This window comes from Bufo bufo, chromosome 1 (genome assembly GCF_905171765.1).
Source record: "Bufo bufo chromosome 1, aBufBuf1.1, whole genome shotgun sequence".
In the NCBI taxonomy this organism is placed as follows: domain Eukaryota; kingdom Metazoa; phylum Chordata; class Amphibia; order Anura; family Bufonidae; genus Bufo; species Bufo bufo.
This window is the reverse complement of record NC_053389.1, coordinates 37,711,450-37,727,538: the sequence shown is the minus strand read 5'-3', so window position 1 is coordinate 37,727,538 and position 16,089 is coordinate 37,711,450.

Below are 16,089 nucleotides of genomic sequence, written 5' to 3'. Positions count from 1 at the left end.
CACCACGTGCCATCAATACCGCTCCCTATTTTGCCTTTGCGCTGACTTCACATCCGGACTCAGCTCCAACGTTATATTGGAACCGACGTTCCGTGGCCAATGCATTACGGCTCCTTGACTCCAACCACATTTGTGCTCAGCTCCCCATGTTTCCCCTGATGAGTCTTCTTCTGAAGGCGAAACATGCATGTAGGGATAGATAGGAGCAGGGCTTACTAGGGCTACTTATTTTTGGGCAAGGTTCCGGACTGGGTCGGGTGCTCTGCTGTTAGGCTGCTACCTTTGTTTAGCTATCAGGGCCAGAGCAGTACCCCCCATTTAGGGCTTAATTAGGGATTTTTCTCCCCACCCTGTCATATACAATTACCACGTCATCTAGCCCAGGGATAGCTTCTACCTTTGTTTCAGCTTCCTTCCTGGGATCGTGGATGATCATTGGAACCTCCAGGGTTGTGGTAGGACATTGGTTATCAATATTAGGTGCCGCCGTGACTGGCCTTTTCCTACCACATTTTTTGTGTATTGTGATTTATTTTTTATTTTCAGGGATATCTTATATTAATAATAATATGTATTAAAAGTTATGTTTTAGGCTTTACATACTTCATATGATTGCCTCTCCAGGTTGCTTGCTTAATTAATAGGTGATCAGACACGATTTTCATCAATATTCCTTATTTATTTTCTAATGTTTTTTTCCAACCTATTTAAGATTGTGAGCCTTTTTGTTGTGACTGAGTTTGTCGCAAAAAACGACTAATTTCTAAGGGGTGGCGTACTTTTCTTTGTCTGTTTTGAGTGGTGAAGTGCGACTTTTTTTTTTGCAATAAAAGTTGCACTTTCCTAGAGACGTTCGACTTTTCCATGCAAAGATACGCCTTTTTTCAAGCACAAATAAATGAGTCCAGTCTAAGTGAATATGAACCCGTCTAAATGAAAAAACACCACCAGAGGTCAGACTAAGGCTGGGTTCACACTGGCGAGATTTCCGCGCGGGTGCAATGGGTGAGGTGAACGCATTGCACCCGCACTGAATCCGGACCCATTCATTTCTATGGGGCTGTGCAGATAAGCGGTGATTTTCACGCATCACTTGAATAGACTTTCATCCTAGCAACCATGCGTGAAAATCGCATTGCATCCGCATCCGCATCCGATTTTCACGCAGCCCCATTCACTTCTATGGGGCCAGCGTTGCGTGATAATTGCAGAATATAGAGCATGCTGCGATTTTCACGCAGCGCTAAAGTGATGCGTGAAAACCACCGCTCATGTACACAGACCCATTTAAATGAATGAGTCCGGATAATGTGCGGGCGCAATGCGTTCGCAGCACGCATTGGACCCGCGCGGAATTCTCGCGGCACATGACTCCTGACACATGATTTTATCTGGTTTTAGTTTACAAAAAATAAAATAAAAAGCCATATAAACCACTCGCAGTTTTTTTCTACACCGTTTTTACGCGTTTCATATATTTGGCTAATGTCTGGAGCAGGCATTTTATGTTAAAAAAAAATCACACGAAAATATACGAGCAAAAAAGTCACTAAAAACATAAAAGTGCGTGCAGAAAAACGCCAGCAAAGATCTAAGTGTGAACCCACCCTAAAAATTCATTCACACGTCAGTGTTCGGTCAGAGATTTCCATCAGTGATTTTGAGCCAAAACCAGGTGCAGCTCTAAACACAGAACAGGTTCAGATCTTTCCCTTATACCTCATGTCTGTGGAGGCTCCGATCCTGGTTTTGGCTCACAATCACTGATGGAAATCACTGACCAAACACTGAAGTGTGAATGCAGCATAAGTGGGTGTGTACAGGACCCTAGAAAAGCTGGATGACTACCATTGTGTCTCTATTCAGACCCCCTGCTCTGACATGACCGTCCATACATGGTCCACTGAATGTGTACAGGACTCTTCAGTCTCATAATCACAGCATTCATTGGCACCTTCAAGGGGTGTTCTAACCTCAAGGAAGATCAGGTCAGGTGATCCATGTATGATCCACTGCTTATACTGGCCACTGTGTAATTTAAGGCCCTCATACACGTTAGTCTATTGAGAACAACAGTTTTGGCCGACAGTCTAATGTTTGTGGGGAGATCCTGACTCCTGACAAGGATCAGGCAAAATGAATATTTGTCCATGGTACTTTTGTTCTCCTAGAAGATAAGCCACCTCCAGATGTGTCTGACAGCAGGTTTCTCTGCACTTCCCCATAGAATTCACATACATGGGTGGCCTAGTCGAGGGTGTATGTGTATGGGGGAGGGAGTCAGGAGCAATGGCCGACAGCTCTTAAATGTGGATGAGGCCTTTAGACAGAGGAGGGTTGAGCAGCGAGAGAGCTCGAAAAGTGTACGGGGCCAACCAAGGGACAGGCACTGCTTGATAGGCATTTCTTTTAGGGTACTGTGGAAAGCAGTGCTTGTAGGGTACTTTGGTAGGCACTACTTCTAGGGTACTATGGTTAGCTTTGCTAGAATACTCTTATAGGCACTATTGGTAGAATGCCATGGTAAGCACTGCTTGTAGGGTGTTCTGGTGGGCACCACTACTCGGGTTCTTTGGTAGACATTGCTTTTAGTGTACTATGATAGACAATGCTGGTAGAGTGCTATGGTAGAAACTGCTTGTGCAGTACAATGGTGGGCACTCTGTGTAGGGTACTATGATAGGTACTGCTTGTAGGGTACATTGTTTGGGAACTGCTTCTAGGGTAATATGATAGGTATTGCTTGTAGGGCACTATGGTAAACATTACTTGTAGGGTACTATGGTAGACATTGCTTGTAAGGCACTATGGTAGACATTACTTATAGGGTACTATGGTATATATTGCTTGTAGAGTACTATGGTAGACATTACTTGTAGGGCACCTTGGTAGACATTACTTGCAGGGTACAATGGTACACATTACTTGTAGGGCACTATGGTAGACATCACCTGTAGTGCACTATGGTAGAAATTGCTTGTAGGGCACTGTGGTAGACATTACTTGTACGGTACTATGGTAGACAGTGCTTGCAGGACACTTAGGTGGAAATTGCTTGCAGGGCACTATGGTAGACATTACCTCTAGGGTACCATGGTAGACACTGCTGGCAGGGCGCTATGGTAGATGTTACTTGTAGGATACTATGATAGACATTGCTTTTAGGGCACTATGGTAGACACTAGTGTTGAGTGAGCATGCTCAGCCGAACTGTCGTTTGGCTTGAGCATCGCTGTGCTCGGCGCATCGCAGTGTTCGGCCGAATACTGCGTGTGATCGATTACAATTTAACACAATTAAAGTCAATGGGAGACCCGAGCATCTGAAGAAGAGAGGGTGTCTGGTTCACAAAAAAAGGTTAGAAATTGATGGAAACCCCATCAAAATGGTTTGGAAACAGCATTAGGAGGATGGCTGGATGCGTCTTGCACTCCCATTACCTATGAAATACAATAGACAACCACACAAAGGCTATATGCCAAAAGCCAGGTATGTGCAAGCCAACAATCTATCCATGAGACTGATACAGTTAGCATACCTTACAATGGCAGCCTTGTGCACTATAAGACATTCTAAACCAGCTCTCATCTGACTGAGAGCCAATAAGCCTCAAAGTTGCTTCATACCTGTTGGATGGCTTGGGTGGACCTGCGCACCTAGATCAGTAGAGCACACAAGCACTTTGGTGCTCAATCAACACTGACGCTGCTTGTTGGTACTATGGTAGACATTACTTGTAGGGCACTATGGTAGAAATTGCTTGTAGGGCACTATGGTAGACGTTACTTGTAAGGTACTATAGTAGACATTGCTTGTAGGGCACTATGGTAGACATTACTTGTAGGGCACTATGGTAGACATTGCTTGTAGGGCACTATGGTAGATAGAGATGGCCTTGCGGTTTGCCCGGCGGTCGTTTCGCTGCAAAATTTGCGCGTTCTCAATTCGCCGAATATGCGAACATATGGCGATGTCCACCGGCGCCATATTCTTTTGCTTTGTGCCGAACTTTGACCCATGACACATCCATCAGGTGGGACAGTACAGCCAATTGAGACACCCCACCCTATCACAGAACCCGATCTGGAAGCCATTTTACATTCTGTGTTTTGCCAGTGTAGGGAGAGGTTGCTTTGTTGAGCAGGGGCAAGCTATTAGGGCAACAAAAGTTCTTTTAAGGACTGGTATAGGTGTGCTATCGATAGGTGTGATATACTGAGGGGTGTGCTATACTTATACTTTCTAACATAGAAAGTATATTATAGTGCATTTGTATTGTGCAGCAGTTGTGTGCCGGTCTGCTGCGATACCACAGCTATACAGAGGGACAAACGCTATTGGAACAACTAATTGCAACAGGTGTGATATACCAGTCGCCCCCCCAAAAAAAACTGATTGAGGGGTGTGATATACCTGCTTCCACAAAATACTGATTCAGGGCTGCAATATACCTGTTGACCCAAATAAACAAGGTGGTGTGATAATAATTGAGGGGTGTGATATACCTGCTTCCACAAAATGCTGATTAAGGGGTTTAATATACCTGCTTCCACAAAATACTGATTGAGGGGTGCGATATACCTGCTTCCACAAATACTGCTCTTTTCTAGGGACTTAGGCACGGGGTCATATTGAAAATGACAGGCAGAGGAAGAGGCAGGCCGTTCTGCAGGTGTGGTAGGGGTCGGGCAGGTGTACAAGGCCAGAGACTAAGTGGGAAGTTGGAGAAGGCACGTGCGATTACTTCAAAGGACGCACTACCATTTGTTTGAGTGGCTCATTAAGTCTTCTGCTTCTGCACCCTCCTCATCTTCTGTATCTACACCCTCCTCACTCTCTGCTGTGTGCACCCCCAAAGACACCACCACCACCACAGCCCCTCCACTCGAGTCAGAGGAATTATTTTTCCATCCATTCCCAGACCTTACCGATGCGCAGCCATTCTTGACATCGGATGAGGAAGAGGAGGTAGCAACGGCCGCCACCCAGCGGTCTGACGACAGTACCCAGATCAGCCCAAGGAGGGAGGTCCCCGCTGTTGCTGCCTACTCCGAGAGTTCAAATGTCAGTGGTGGTGAAGGTGACGATGATGACGTGTCAATGGACGTCACGTGGGTCCCCACAAGAGAGTAAGAGGAGGGGAGTTCAGAGGGAGAGACGGAGCAGCAGAGAAGGAGGAGAAGCAGGCAGAGCTCACAGGGCACAGGAGGCAAAAAGCAGACTGCAAATGTATCTGGAGCGAGCCATCCAACATGCACGGTCACTTTTGGCGCTTCCAGGATGCCAGCACATGGCTCCGCAGTGTGGTCTTTTTTTTTATGTGTCCGCTGCTGACAATAGTGTTGCCATCTGCAGCCTGTGCTGTCAACGTATAAGTCGCAGTAAGCCCAACACTCACCTAGGGACGACCACCTTAAGAAGGCACCTGGCCTCCCATCACCGAGCCCAGTGGGAGCAACGCCGTCAGAACCCACAAAGTCACACTCCCACTCCACGTCTTCTCCTTCTCCTCTCTCCTCCCATTTGTCCTCCACTCCACCGTGCCATCGTCGCGTTCATCTGGCAGAAGGCAGGCTTCCGTGGCCCAAATGTTCGAGCTTAAAAAGTTGATGACGCCGGATAACCCTTTGCCCAACAGCTGACCGCTGGCTTGTCGGAACTGCTAGCCCGCCAACTACTGCCATATAAAATGGTGGACTCGGAGGCCTTTAGAAAATTTGTGGCCATTGGCACACCGCAATGGATAGTCCCCAGAAGGAAATATTTCTCCCAGAAGGGCACCCCAGAGCTATATGGCCACGTTCAGCGGCAAGTGAATATATCTCTGGCACACTGTGTCAGTGCCAAGATACATCTGACCACAGACACGTGGTCTAGCAAACATGGGCAGGGAAAGTACATAACTTTTTCTACCCACTGGGTGGACCTTCTGACGGCCGTCAAGCATGTAACCCGTGGCACCCGTGTGGATTTGGTGTTACCGCCACGGATTGCATGCAGACCTGCCTCTTCTTCTCCTCCTCCTCCTCCATCCTCCGTCTCCTCCTCGGCTGACTCCTCCTTTTCCACTGCTACCGCCTCTTCCGCTGCGCCCCCCAACCTATTCGACGTGCCAGGTGAGACGTTGCCATGCTGTGCTGCGGCTATTATGCCTGGAAGCTAAAAGCCACACTGGTCCTGCACTGCTTTCATCTCTGCGGTCACAGACTGATCAGTGGCTAACCCCACTCAATTTGACAGTTGGTAAAGTGGTGTGCGACAACGTGGGTGCTAATCTGCTGAGCGCGCTGAAACAAGGCAAAATGACACACGTCCTGAACTTAGTCGTGCAGCGATTCGTTGCCAAATACCCCGGGGCCCAGGACGTCTTGCAGCAGGCCAGGAAAATCTCTGGCCATTTTAGAAGATCTTACACGGCCATGGCTCGCCTTGATGACGTTCAGCGGCGACACCACTTGCCCATCAGACATCTGATTTGTGACAGCCCGACAGACAGCTCGATAGGCTGCTCCAGCAGAAACGTGCAGTTAACAACTACCGGTACGAACTCTGCGGCAGGACAGGTTCTGGGAGCTTGGTTTCTTTTCACTGCGACAGTGGCTGCTCATGCGCGACGCATGAAGACACGTCCCGACCGGTGTTCGTCCATCACTAATGGTAGACATTACTTGTAGCAAACTTTGGTAGAGATTGCTTGTACGGTACTATGGTACACACTACTTGTACGGTACTATGGTACACACTACTTGTACGGTACTATGGTACACACTACTTGTACAGTACTATGGTACACACTACTTGTACGGTACTATGGTACACACTACTTGTACGGTACTATGGTACACACTACTTGTACAGTACTATGGTACACACTACTTGTACAGTACTATGGTACACACTGCTTGTAGGAAACTACTATGGCTGGCAGTTTTCATAGGGCACTGTAAATGACAACGTCTATAGACATCTATGACTAGCACTGTTTGAGGGGCACTGTGGCACTGTTCTGTGCACGCTATCCTGATGATTAGTGTAATATGACTTGAATAATTATATATACACCAGAGCTGCTTCCTCTAGAAACATAGAAACATAGAATGTGTCGGCAGATAAGAACCATTTGGCCCATCTAGTCTGCCCAATATATCTGAATCCTATGAATAGTCCCTGGCCCTATCTTATATGAAGGATAGCCTTATGCCTGTCCCATGCATGCTCTATATATATATTTATATATATACAGTCGTGGCCAAAAGTTTTGAGAATTACATAAATATTGGAAATTGGAAAAGTTGCTGCTTAAGTTTTTATAATAGCAATTTGCATATACTCCAGAATGTTATGAAGAGTGATCAGATGAATTGCATAGTCCTTCTTTGCCATGAAAATTAACTTAATCCCAAAAAAACCTTTCCACTGCATTTCATTGCTGTCATTAAAGGACCTGCTGAGATCATTTCAGTAATCGTCTTGTTAACTCAGGTGAGAATGTTGACGAGCACAAGGCTGGAGATCATTATGTCAGGCTGATTGGGTTAAAATGGCAGACTTGACATGTTAAAAGGAGGGTGATGCTTGAAATCATTGTTCTTCCATTGTTAACCATGGTGACCTTCAAAGAAACGCGTGCAGCCATCATTGCGTTGCATAAAAATGGCTTCACAGGCAAGGATATTGTGGCTACTAAGATTGCACCTCAATCAACAATTTATAGGATCATCAAGAACTTCAAGGAAAGAGGTTCAATACTTGTTAAGAAGGCTTCAGGACATCCAAGAAAGTCCAGCAAGCGCCAGGATCGTCTCCTAAAGAGGATTCAGCTGCGGGATCGGAGTGCCACCAGTGCAGAGCTTGCTCAGGAATGGCAGCAGGCAGGTGTGAGCGCATCTACACGCACAGTGAGGCGAAGACTTTTGGAAGATGGCCTGGTGTCAAGAAGGGCAGCAAAGAAGCCACTTCTCTCCAAAAAAAACATCAGGGACAGATTGATCTGCAGAAAGTATGGTGAATGGACTGCTGAGGACTGGGGCAAAGTCATATTCTCCGATGAAGCCTCTTTCCGATTGTTTGGGGCATCTGGAAAAAGGCTTGTCCGGAGAAGAAAAGGTGAGCGCTACCATCAGTCCTGTGTCATGCCAACAGTAAAGCATCCTGAGACCATTCATGTGTGGGGTTGCTTCTCATCCAAGGGAGTGGGCTCACTCACAATTTTGCCCCAAAACACAGCCATGAATAAATAATGGTACCAAAACACCCTCCAACAGCAACTTCTTCCAACAATCCAACAACAGTTTGGTGAAGAACAATGCATTTTCCAGCACGATGGAGCACCGTGCCATAAGGCAAAAGTGATAACTAAGTGGCTCGGGGACCAAAACGTTGACATTTTGGGTCCATGGCCTGGAAACTCCCCAGATCTTAATCCCATTGAGAATTTGTGGTCAATTCTCAAGAGGCGGGTGGACAAACAAAAACCCACTCATTCTGACAAACTCCAAGAAGTGATTATGAAAGAATGGGTTGCTATCAGTCAGGAATTGGCCCAGAAGTTGATTGAGAGCATGCCCAGTCGAATTGCAGAGGTCCTGAAAAAGAAAGGCCAACACTGCAAATACTGACTCTTTGCATAAATGTCATGTAATTGTCGATAAAAGCCTTTGAAACGTATGAAGTGCGTGTAATTATATTTCACTACATCACAGAAACAACTGAAACAAAGATCTAACAGAAGTTTAGCAGCAAACTTTGTGAAAACTAATATTTGTGTCATTCTCAAAACTTTTGGCCACGACTGTATGTATATATATATATATATATATATATATATATATATATACATAGTTTACATGGAGGCACGCCCTATGAGTCTAGTCTGTGCATGCTGATGTTAATGACTCTGCTGAGTGGCACCTGTGCGGGCATGACTTCTCTATTCTGTCTCCTGCAACCATTTCTTGTAAGTTGGTGGGGTTGGGATGTTACATCACCCATTATAACTCTTTGTATCACCTCATTTAGTCCATACAAAGTCTATAGCTGAAGCACTTTTCACAGGAGACGTGGTAAACACCGGAGGAACCTGAAGAGCATTGTCTGCTCCAATGCGTACAGCGGCCAAACAATGGAAACATTTAGAACAGATGCAATCTTCTGCAAACTAAGCCATTATCATGTATTAACTCAGGTCTTGTTTACTCTCCTCCTGGGTACTTACCTTTGATGGTCCTGGGGGGTGATTGTATGCAACCCCTGGCTGAGTATTGTGAGAAACTTCTGCTATTGTTTGGGGGTGATCACGAGATTAAAGGAGGAAAGAAAACAATCTCAGGTGACCCTCCGATGTGAGCACTCATCGTTAAACTGCCCATAAAGGGTGCTGATCGGTGATATAGTAAGTCAAACCAAGTTTTAGTAATTTGTGAATGGTCTTTACAAAAGGTCTTTACGATAATTTGGTTCCTTTATAGCAGGGGTGCACAACGTTTCCTGGTTGAGGGCCACATTGCCAGACTGAACCAATGACGAGGGCCGAAATTAAAATTTAAAGGTGTATTAACAACTGAAATATTGTATTTATGGTATATTGAACACACATTATATAACATTAATGTCTATTTACACTTCCAGGACTCCCATCTAATGGGACAAATACATGAAAAATACATGTAAGCAGCCACAAGACCTAGACATACATGTCTGTTACCAGATGGTTGGGGGCCACACAGAATGGTATCAAGGGCCTCATGTTGCCCCCGGGCCGCAGGTTGTGCACCCCTGCTTTATAGTCACCAGCACATTCTCTGGTTACATGAGGCGATGTGCTGCCGACAACCATTTTTCCGTCCTGCTAAAAAATACTATGAATGACAAATGACCATTTATCATTTGCCGTTGGATGCTGCACCCCCCATGTAAGGCTAGTAACACATTAGCGCTGGGGATCCGGCAGGCTGTTCCGGCAAGGATCTCTCTGTATTCCGGCATTGACGGAAGCTTGAAGTCTCCGTCTGGCCACATTATTACAATGAGGACCGGCGGAGATCCGGCCTCAACCTTCAAATATGAAGAGAATGTTTACCGGGTTGCTCGCATGTTTACCCGGTTGCGGCCGGAACTCCAGCTGACTGGAACCACGGATCACGGACACGGATGGCAAACGGTGCATTAGCCGAGTTTTCAACGGACCCATTGAAAATAAATGGGTCCGCAGAAAATCACGAAAAACGGCGCAACGGACACGGAATAAAACAACGGTCGTGTGCATGAGGCCTAACACTGTTATGGGGGATCAGTGGATGACACACTGTTATGGGTATCTGTGGAGGACACGCTGTTATGGGGGATCTGTGGATGACACACTGTTATCGGGGATCTGTGGATGACACTGTAATGGGGATCCGTGGATGACATTGTTATGGGGGATCTGTGGATGACACTGTAATGGGGATCCGTGGATGACATTGTTATGGAGGATCGTGGATTACACACTGTTATCGGGGATCTGTGGATGACACTGTAATGGGGATCCGTGGATGACATTGTTATGGAGGATCTGTGGATTACACACTGTTATGGGGGATCTGTGGATGACACACTGTTATCGGGGATCTGTGGATGACACTGTAATGGGAATCCGTGGATGACATTGTTATGGGGGATCTGTGGATGACACTGTAATGGGGATCCGTGGATGACATTGTTATGGAGGATCTGTGGATTACACACTGTTATCGGGGATCTGTGGATGACACTGTAATGGGGATCCGTGGATGACATTGTTATGGGGGATCTGTGGATGACACACTGTTATCGGGGATCTGTGGATGACACTGTAATGGGGATACATGGATGACATTGTTATGGAGGATCTGTGGATGTCACACTGTTATGGGGGATCTGTGGATGACAGCTGTCACCTGAGGAACAATGTCCGGTTTACGTGGGGTATCCCACAAAGGATTGGAAGTGATACTCCCCAGCACCATTCTCCACTAGTCCTCCGGGTGATTGGGTCAAGTCCGAAAATGTAATATATAAGCCGCTGCCTGAATGGGTGATACTCACACAGCTATAACCATCAACACATTGAGTCAGGCTGCTGCCCTGTGCCTCCCCCATTCTTTACACTGCAGCTCTGCATGTTCAGGCTGCTGTGTATAAGCAGAAGCTCAGAAGAGCGTCAGTACATTGAAAGGACAAAAGTAAACTACACTGCCTGAAATAAAACTAGGAGACCAACTGGATCAATGAATGTGGAGATCTCTGGATCCATGTGAGGTGCAGGGCTGGTTCTAGCTTTTTTAGAAAGAGATTGTCAGGAAATACATGATACTTGAGGAAGTCGGACATCACGACCCCCTTTCTTCCAATGCACCTGAAGAAAGTGCAGATGGTGGGATGCTCTGTATTGCTGAGTGGGAGAGGAATGGTGGGCTTCTGCATGTTGGGAGGCCTGTGAGAGGTCCTATGTGTAGTGAGTGGGGGAGGGGTGTGAATTGTATTATATGTTTTGTGTGTTGCCAGGGCTGAGGGGCCCTATGTGAATGAATGGAGGACGGGAGAGGGCAGAGGGTGAGAGCCATGGCCAGTTTTAACCCAAGAGTATTCGGTCTAGGAAGAGTGCTCCGTGTGACGGCCGGATTTCCCTCACCAAACACTGCTCCTCTGACCTGAAGTAATAGCATCATGATGATTTATGATTCTGTCAGTTCCTGCCTGACGGCAGAACAACTGCACTGTGCTGACATAATGCCGTCATACCGTACAGTTCATCTGCAGTCGGGCAGGAACTGACAGCATTGGTACTTTCGCACTTGCGACAGAAGATTCGTCAATCCGGACGCAAACAGATGGCCTTTGTCAGACGGATCCGGATGCAGAACCATCTGACAAATGCATTGAAATACCGGATCCATCTCTCCGGTGTCATCTGGAAAAACGGATCCAGTAATTACTTTTTTTCTGCATTTTTAAAGGTCTATGTGCACCATGCCTGGTCATACATCTATATGTGCACCATGCCTGGTCATACATCTATATGTGCACCATGCCTGGACATACATCTATACGTGCACCATGCCTGGTCATACATCTATATGTGCACCATGCCTGGTCATACATCTATATGTGCACCATGCCTGGGCATACATCTATATGTGCACCATGCCTGGGCATACATCTATATGTGCACCATGCCTGGTCATACATCTATATGTGCACCATGCCTGGTCATACATTTATATGTGCATCATGCCTGGTCATACATCTATACGTGCACCATGACTGGTCATACATCTATATGTGCAACTTGCCTGGTCATACATCTATATGTGCACCATGACTGGTCATACATCTATATGTGCACCATGACTGGTCATACATCTATATGTGCACCATGACTGGTCATACATCCAAACGTGCACCATGCCTGGTCATACATCTATACGTGCACCCTGCCTGATTATACATCTATACATGCACCATGCCTGGTCATACATCTATATGTGCACCATTCCTGGCCATACATCTAAATGTGCACCATGCCTGGTCATACATCTATATGTGCACCATGCCTGGTCATACATCTATATGTGCACGATGACTGGTCATACATCTATACGTGTGCCATGCCTGGTCATACATGTAAACGTGCACCATGCCTGGTCATACATCTATATGTGGCCCATGCCTGGTCATACATCTATATGTGCACCCTGCCTGGTCATACATCTATATGTGCACCATGCCTGGTCATACATCTATATGTGCACCATGCCTTGTCATACATCTATATGTGCACCATGCCTGGTGGGTCAGATGCCCCTCCCACAAATTCAGGCAGACATTTCAGCCTTCCAACTTATGGGAGAGGCTTAAAGGCAACAGACGAGGAGAAGCACTTACCCCTGACCTAAGCTGGCTGTGTTGTGCCGGGAGCAGGGAGCGAGGGTAAGCCTAGAAGTGGGCAAAAATAAACGAGGAGAGCGGAGCAGTGACAAAACATTTAATTTCTTTCAGAGCACGAGGTTACAGAAAGCCTGGGAGATCTCGACATTCGCGTTTGGAATGTACCTTGTGAAACAAGACGAACGCCAACGACCCATGCTTTTAATTACGTGCGCCGGGACCCCATTTTTCGAAGCTGCGGACGCAGCCCCAATCCGGAATGAATGCCCAGTGATGGCCAGCGGGTTGTAGACCCGAAGCCAGCGTCCTGATGTGCGATATGAACTGGACTGAAGACAGGAAATTCCCATGGAAAGGCAACAGCGGGCCATCTAGGGGAGCATTTTGCAGCAGTGCTAGCAATTGTTGGAGGACCTTGACCGGGCACCAAACGTTGGAAGTTCGGAAAAACCTGACCTCGTGGGAGGCCCATGCTGATTGGACTTAGTGGACGGTAACTGGAGGACAAAACGGTCATGGACCCAGGACAATTGCCGCACCTGCAAGCCCTGAAGCTTGGAGGAGGTGCTGGTGAACTCGCCTGGCCTAAGGAAACCATAAAACCCGAGGTACATAGTTGCCTTGATGACCAAGCTAGGAGAGTGCCCAAAAGGATGTCCATCCAGCGCGGAAGAAAACCTCCTAAACATCTCATCGGAGACAGGCTGTCTTCGGGCAGGAGGGGCATCTCCGCTCTTCTGGATTCCCCTAAGAGCAGCCTTGACTGCTTGGACCGAAAAAATGGAACCTCCGCTTGGACTGCGAATCATGGAGCAGTGCTGGATTCTGGCTAAGTACAGCTTAATGGTGTTGTACGACAGCCTGAGGTTGCGATGACAGTGGGCTATGAACGCCAGAACGTAGGAGATATCGTCCAAGCAACCTTGCGGGTGAGACCTGGAGAATACTTTATAAACCTTAAAGCCGGCTTGGTAATTCCTGGCAGTGTTGGGGGAGAGAGAATGTTGTACCAGGTTCATGGCGTGAGAAAGGAGGGACTCTAATCCATCACCAGGGAACGGAAGGCCGGGAGAGGGGACCCCGCGGGATCTGCTCCTGGCATCACCTGGAAAAAAAGGGGGTAATTAAAGCGGGACAGAGCATCCGCAGCTACATTCTCGACCCCTGGGATGTGGCTGCAAAACACATGAAAGTTATGGGTAAGGGAGAGCCAAACTAGTCTGCGCAGGAGGGACATGATCCTGAAAGATTTTGCCCGGCCTTTCAAGATAATGTCAACCAATGCCTGGTTATCGGTGACAAACATCACAGGTGCGTTCGCCCACTGATAACCCCATACTTGAGCCGCCGCCACAATAGGGTAAAGTTCTAGGAGGGAAGAAGAGTTCAGACTTTCGGGGTCCGACCGGACTTCTACGGGCCACTGACCAGCCATGGGACCCAAAAATAGCTGCGAACCCGCGGGATGCAGCTGCGTCCGAAAAAATGGTGGGGTATGACGGCGCCCATGAAGGCACAAAAAGAGAAATACCATTCAATGAGGATAAGAACAGTGACCACATGGCCAAGTCCGCCCCTGGCATGGCTGTCCAGATGGATGATGCTGTCCTGGTCAGGAGCCGAAGGCAACAACTGGAGCAGCCTGGAGGTGAATGCCCTGCCCTGTGGCATGATCCTGGAGGTGAAGTTGAACCGCCCCAGCAAGGATTGGAGCTCAACCCTAGATAGATGGCCCGAGGACATTGCGTGGGAAATCACCATCCGGCACCTAGCGAGTTTCTTCTCCGGGAGGCTGGCCTCCATCCGGATGGAATCCAGAATAATGCCTAGAAACGTCACCCTATTGGCAGGGCCCTCTGTTTTGGCGTGGGCTATCGGGACCTGCAGGCTGGAGAAAATTTGGAGAAGAGTAGCTAGATTGCCCGACCCGCCATGTGGACCCTCGATGATCAAGAAATCATCGAGGTAGTGGATGACCGTAGGCAAACCGCCATGGTGGAGGAGGATCCAATGCAAAGCCTTGGCAAATTGGTCGAACAACCATGGACTACTCTTCGAACCAAATGTGAGTCTGTTCGCAAAATAGTAGCGATCAGCCCATCTAAGGCCGTAGTAACCCCATAAGTGCGGTTTAACAGTAAGGAGCTTAAAGGCGTCTGCGATATCTGCCTTCGCCAACCAGGAACCCCTGCCGGAGGTCACAATGGCCTTAATAGTCTTGTCAATCGAGAATATTGCATGGAGAACTCCTCTGATGGGATAAGTGAGTTGAGGCTTGGTGTGGTAGAGGCATGAGGCGCGGACAGGTCATAGATTAACCGTTTTTTATTCGAAGATTCTTTAGACACCAGGCCAATGGGGTTAATGCGCCAGGACGAAAAAGGTATAACCTCAAGCGGGCTGATGAGAAAACCCTTGTCGACCTCAAATTGGAGCAACTCCTCAACTGCCGCCGGGTCCTCAGAAGCAGACCTCAGGTTGCCACCTTCCCAAGACGTCTGGGGTAGGGTGATAAGGCCCGTGTGGAAGCCTTCCGCGAAGCCAGACAGCAGGAATTGTACGAACCCCCTGTCGGGATGATCCCGCAGAAGGACGCCAAGCAGATCAAGGTCAATGTCGGCTAGTCAGGACTGTTTCGCAGACCTCTTGGGACAGGCGGAACGGGGGTGAGCCCTGAAGCACAACGAGCAAATGTGGAGAGCCCTGCAACCATTGAAGACACAACCGTTTGCATTAAAGTTGTTACAGACCTGGCTCCTACCCAGGTACACTATGGGGCGACCGAGCTTGTCAACCCCGGGGGCGTCCGGTTGGAAACCCGAGGGGCCGGGCAAGGATCTATCTTGGATAGGGTTGACAGAGTTAGGACACCACTCTGAGGAGTGGAAGATGGACTGGCACACTGAACATGCCCGCAAAGTGGCGGCAAAAAAGCACCATGTCAATGTTGGCCCAGTTGGTGACAAACTGGAACTGAACCAGGGCAGCAGCAGCCTTAGCCGAGAAGGAGCAGTGGTAGTTGTAAAACGACGAGCCACCATACTTGTGCCCCAGGTCGGTGACCAGGTAGAGGTACGAGTCTAATTCCTTTCTCCTTCCAGGCTGGTCTGAGCACACAATGTCCCTAAACAGACTGAATGCCAACACAAATTCCGGGATGGAGAGCTTCCTGTTAAGCCTTGC